This window comes from Scyliorhinus torazame, chromosome 5, assembly GCF_047496885.1.
Source record: "Scyliorhinus torazame isolate Kashiwa2021f chromosome 5, sScyTor2.1, whole genome shotgun sequence".
Taxonomy (NCBI): Eukaryota; Metazoa; Chordata; class Chondrichthyes; order Carcharhiniformes; family Scyliorhinidae; genus Scyliorhinus; species Scyliorhinus torazame.
The window spans coordinates 87,863,057-87,869,072 of record NC_092711.1 but is presented as its reverse complement, the minus strand read 5'-3'; positions in this window follow the sequence as shown (position 1 = coordinate 87,869,072).

The following is a 6,016-nucleotide window of genomic DNA, read 5'->3' as shown; positions in this document are numbered from 1 at the left end:
ACACACGGGGAGAATGTGCAGACTCCGCACAGACAGTGATCCAAGCCGGAATCGAACGTGGGACCCTGGAGCTGTGAAGCAATTGTGCTATCCACAATGCTACCGTGCTGCCCCAACAATGTTACCGTGCTGCCCCAAACAAACAAAATGGCTGCGGCTGGGGACAAAGAAGAGATGCAAGAATTCATCAAGCGCTGCTTCGAGGAGCTGCGCAAGGAGATGGTGGCGCCTATGCTGGCAATAATTGAAGGACTTGGGGCAACCCAGAAAGCCCATGAGGTGAAGATCCAGGAGATGCAGGACAAAGTGAGTGAAAATGAGGACGAGTTCTTGGGCCTGGCGGTGAGAGTGGAGCGGCACGAGGCGCTACAAAAGACGTGGGCGGGAAGACTCGAAGACCCGGAGAACAGGTCGAGGAGAAATAACTTGAGGATCCTGGGTCTCCCAGAAGGAGTGGAGGGGGCCGACGCCGCGGCATATGCGGGCACAATGATCGGGGCGCTGATGGGCGCGGAGGCCCCCCCCCGGGGTTGTTGGAGCTGGAAGGGGCGCACCGGGTGCTGGCGAGGAAGCCCAAGGCAAATGAGCCGCCAAGGGCGATGGTGGTGAGATTTCACCGGTTTACAGACAGAGAGAGGGTCCTGAAATGGGCCAAGAAGGAGCGGAGCAGCAAGTGGGACAATGCTGAGATTAGAATATACCCGGACTGGAGCACGGAGGTCGCTAAGCGGAGAGCGGGTTTCAACTGGGCCAAAGCGGTGCTGCATCGGAAAGGAGTGAAATTTGGAATGTTGCAGCCAGCGCGACTGTGGGTCACATATAACGGCCAACACCACTATTTTGAAACGCCCGAAGAGGCGTGGACCTTTATACAAACTGAAAAGTTGGACTCTAATTGAGGGTTTGTGAGGGTGGGGGGTATTTGAGGGTTGCAGTATGATGGCGGTTGTGTATAGGGAGGCAAGCACGCGCAGGGAATGTTATATGGACTGGGGACGAGAGACAAGGCCGCAACAGAAGCTGCGTCGGGGGGGGGGGGGGGGGGGGCAGGCTCTGGAAAGTGCGGGGTTTTTCTCCTGCGCGCGGAAAGAAAGGTGGGAGGGGGAACGTAGGAACGTCTACTGATGGGGAGATTCCCACACGAGGGGGTCAAAGGGATGGCGGGGGAAGCCGGGGTCAGGAGACTTACGGGAGTGATATGGGGGGAGCAAAAAAGCTAGACAGGGATCTGGGCGGGGGGGGGGGGGGGGGAACGGTTGCTGCTGCACTGGCCGAAAGGGAATGGGATACAGAAGAGGTGGCCGGGATGGAGGTCCCCCGATTGGGGGCCTGGAGGGCGAGGTAGACGCGGACACGGGACTGGCCCAGAAAAGGAGATGGCTAGTCGGCGGGGGGGTGGGGGGTGAGAGCCCCTCCAATCCGGCTGATAACGTGGAATGTGAGGGGCCTGAATGGGCTGGTGAAGCGGGCTCGAGTGTTCGCGCACTTGAAGGGACTGAAGGTAGACGTGGCAATGCTCCTAGAGACACACCTGAAGGTGGCGGACCAGGTTAGGTTAAGAAGGGGATGGGTAGGACAGGTATTTCACTCGGGACTGGACGCGAAAAACAGTGGAGGTGGCAATTCTGGTGAGAAAACATGTTTCATTTGAGGCCAAGACTATCGAAGCGGACAAGGGAGGGAGATACGTGATCGTGAGTGGTAGGTTGCAAGGGACGTGGGTGGTGTTGGTAAATGTATACGCCCCGAACTGGGATGATGCTGGATTTATGAAGCGCATGTTGGAGCGCAACCTGGACCTGGAGGTAGGAGGACTGATAATGGGAGGGGACTTTAATACAGTGCTGGATCCAGTACTAGACCGCTCCAGATCAAGGACGGGGAGAGGCCGGCGGCGGCCAGGGTGCTCAGGGGGTTTATGGACCAGATGGGGGGAGTGGACCCATGGAGGTTTGCAAGACCGCAGGCCAGAGAATTTTCTTTCTTCTCCCACGTGCACAAGGCATACTCCCGGATAGACTTCTTTGTGCTGGGCAGGGTACTTATCCCGAGGGTGGAGGGGATGGAGTATTCGACCATAGCCGTTTCGGACCATGCCCCGCACTGGGTGGAAGTGATGCTGGGAGAGGAGAGGGACCAGCGCCCGCTGTGGTGGTTGGATGTGGGACTGTTGGCAGATGAGGTGGTGTGTGGTAAGGTAAGGGGGTGTATTGAAAGGTACCTGGAGGCCAATGACAATGGGGAGGTGCGAGTGGAGGTGGTGTGGGAGGCGCTGAAGGCGGTGATCAGGGGAGAGCTAATCTCCATCAGGGCCCATAGAGAGAAGACAGAGGGCAGGGAAAGGAAGAGGTTAGCGGGGGAGATTTTGCGAGTGGACAGGAGATACGCAGAGGCCCCGGAGGAAAGATTACTTGGGGAAAGACGACGGCTCCAGATGGAGTTTGACCTGTTGACCACGGGGAAGGCGGAGGCACAATGGAGGAAGGCGCAGTGGGCGACCTACGAGTGTGGGGAAAAGGCCAGTTGGATGCTGGCACACCAGCTCCGCAAGAGGGCGGCAGAGAGGGAAATAGGGGGAGTCAAAGATGGTGGGAGAGTCATGGCCCAGAGTGCAACGGAAATAAACAAGGTATTCAAGGCCTTCTACGAAGAGCTGTACAGATCCCAGCCCCCGGGGGGGAAGAGGGGATGGTAAGATTCCTGGACCAACTGCGGTTCCTGAGGGTGGAGGAGCAAGAGGTGGCTGGTCTGGGGGCACCAATCGGGTTGGAGGAGCTGAGTAAGGGCTTGGGGAGCATGCAGGCTGGGAAGGCCCCGGGGCCGGACGGGTTCCCGGTGGAGTTCTATAGAAAGTATGCGGACCTGTTGGCCCCGCTATTAGTGAGGACCTTTAACGAGGCAAGAGAGCAGGGGACCCTGCCCCCGACAATGTCGGAGGCGACAATTTCCATGATTCTGAAGCGAGACAAGGACCCACAGCAATGTGGATCGTATAGGCCGATTTCGCTCCTTAATGTGGACGCTAAGCTATTGGCAAAAGTGCTGGCCACGAGGATTGAGGACTGTGTGCCGGGGATGATACATGAGGACCAGGCGGGATTTGTAAAGGGCAGGCAACTAAATACGAATGTGCGGCAGCTCTTAAACGTGATTATGATGCCATCGGAGGAGGGAGAGGCGGAGATAGTGGCAGCCATGGACGCGGAAAAGGCCTTTGACCGAGTAGAGTGGGAGTACCTCTGGGAGGTGTTGCACAGGTTTGGGTTCGGGGGAGGGTTTATTAGCTGGGTTAGGCTTCTCTACAGCGCCCCGGTGACAAGTGTGGTGACGAACCGGCGGAGGTCGGAGTACTTTCGGCTGTACCGAGGAACGAGGCAGGGGTGCCCTCTGTCCCCCCGTTGTTTGCATTGGCGATCGAACCCTTGGCCATATCACTGAGGGAGTCCAATAAATGGAAGGGGGTGGTCCGCGGGGGAGAAGAGCATCGGGTGTCGCTATACGCGGACGACCTGCTGCTGTACGTGGCGGACCCAATGGAGGGGATGGTGGAGGTCATGCAGACTTTGAGGGAGTTTAGGGAGTTCTCGGGCTATAAGCTCAATGTAGGGAAGAGCCAGCTTTTTGTATTACAGGCAGGGGACCAAGAAAGAGGGATAGGGGACCTACCGCTGAGGAGGGCGGAGGGGAGCTTTCGGTATCTAGGGATGCAGATAGCCAGGAGCTGGGGGGCCCGACACAAACTGAATCTGACGTGGTTGGTGGACCAAATGGAGGTGGACTTGAAAAGATGGGACATGTTGCCGCTCTCGTTGGCGGGTAGAGTGCAGTCGGTCAAAATGGTGGTCCTTCCGAGGTTTTTGTTTGTGTTCCAGTGCCTCACCATCTTGATTACCAAGGGCTTTTTCAAGCGAGTAGGTAGGAGTATTATGGGGTTTGTGTGGGCGAACAAGACCCTGAGGGTAAGGAGAGGGTTCCTGGAGCGCAGTAGGGACCGAGGAGGGCTGGCGCTGCCAAACCTAGGGAGCTACTACTGGGCAGCAAACGTGGCGATGATCCGCAAGTGGGTTATGGAGAGAGAGGGGGCGGCATGGAAGAGGATGGAGATGGCGTCCTGCAAAGGAACAAGCTTGGGGGCGCTGGTGACGGCACTGCTGCCGCTCCAGCCATCGAAGTACACCACGAGTCCGGTGGTGGCGGCAACGTTAAGGATCTGGGGCCAGTGGAGACGGCATAGGGGTGCAATGGGAGCCTCGGTGTGGTCCCCGATTAGGAGTAACCACCGGTTTGTCCCGGGGAAGATGGACGGGGGGTTCCAGGGCTGGCACCGGGCGGGGATTAGAAGAATGGAGGACCTGTTCATCGACGGGACATTTGCGAGCCTAGGGGCACTGGAGGAGAAGTTTGAGCTACCCCCGGGAAATGCATTCCGATATATGCAGGTGAGGGCTTTTGTGAGGCGACAGGTCAGGGAATTCTCGCTGCTCCCGGCACAAGAAGTTCAAGACAGGGTGATTTCGGGTGTATGGGTCGGGGAGGGCAAGGTTTCGGCAATACACCGAGAGATGAAAGAAGAGGGGGAAGCGCTAGCAGAAGAGTTGAAGGGTAAATGGGAGGAGGAGCTGGGGGAGGAGATCGAGGAAGGTTTGTGGGCGGACGCCCTGGGTAGGGTTAATTCGTCCTCCTCATGTGCCAGGCTTAGCCTGATACAATTTAAGGTGTTTCGCAGAGCGCACCTGACGGGGGTGAGGTTGAGTAGGTTCTTTGGGGTAGAGGACAGATGCGTAAGATGTTCAGGGAGCCCGGCGAACCATGTCCACATGTTCTGGACATGTCCGGCACTGGAGGGGTTCTGGAGAGGAGTGGCGGGAGCAATATCTCAGGTGGTGAAAGTCCGGGTCAAGCCAAGCTGGGGGCTAGCAATATTTAGAGTAGTGGAGGCCGGCATTCTGGTCTTTGCGTCCCTGGTAGCCCGGCGAAGGATCTTGCTCATGTGGAAGGAGGCAAAGCCCCCTAGCGTAGAGGCCTAGACAAATGACATGGCTGGGTTCATAAAGTTGGAGAGGATTAAGTTTGCCTTAAGGGGGTCTGCGCAGGGGTTCTACAGGTGGTGACAACCGTTCCTAGACTATCTCGCGGAGTGTTAGAGGAAGGCCGGTCAGCAGCAGCAGCAACCCTGGCGGGGGGGGGAAACGAGAGACTGCTTGAGAGGACGGATGAGCGGGAGATAACATGGAGGGTGGGGGAAACTGGCACGAATGGGCAAGAGCCAGTGTATAAAGCTATGTAAATATATCATCTTACCATGTATATATCTTGCTCAGGGTGATTTTGTGTTATTTTGTTACGGGTGGGGGGGGGGTTTATTGTTTGTAAGGGGAAAAATTGTTATGTTTTGTTAAAAAACTTTAATGAATATATTTTCAAAAAAATAAATAAACTCTCCTGTCTCTGCCTGGAATGGACCCACATTGGCCTTCGCTAATCTTTTCCTTTTCACATTCCTGCAGAAGCTTTTCCAGTCGGTTTTTATGTTTCTCGCCAGTTTGCTCTCATCAGTTTCTTGATCCTCCTTTGCTGAATTCTAATGGATCTCATGGAATCTTTAACTTTTCTTGTTCGCCACGGTTACATCACTTTTCCTGTTGGAATTTTGTTCCTTAAAGGAATCTATATTTGTTGTATACATGTGAAATAAAAGTCGCAAAAGTCCCAGAGGTCCATAGGCTGCTCTCCCCTTTGACAGAGAGAGAGCTGACTGGAGGTGATTTAACCCGAGGGTCAGCACACCTCAGGCGAGGGGCCTGGTTGAGAAGGCGGGGCCTTCATGAATAAACTCAGCCAGTACGGGAGTTGAATCCTCACTGTTGACCTTGCTCTGCATCACAAACCAGTCGTCCAGTCAACTGAGCTAACAAACCCCCTGATAAATATGTAATAATTCCTTAAATATTAGGTATTATCTGTACCAATCAGTTTCCCAGACCACCCCAGACAAATTGCCCCTCACACTGTGATA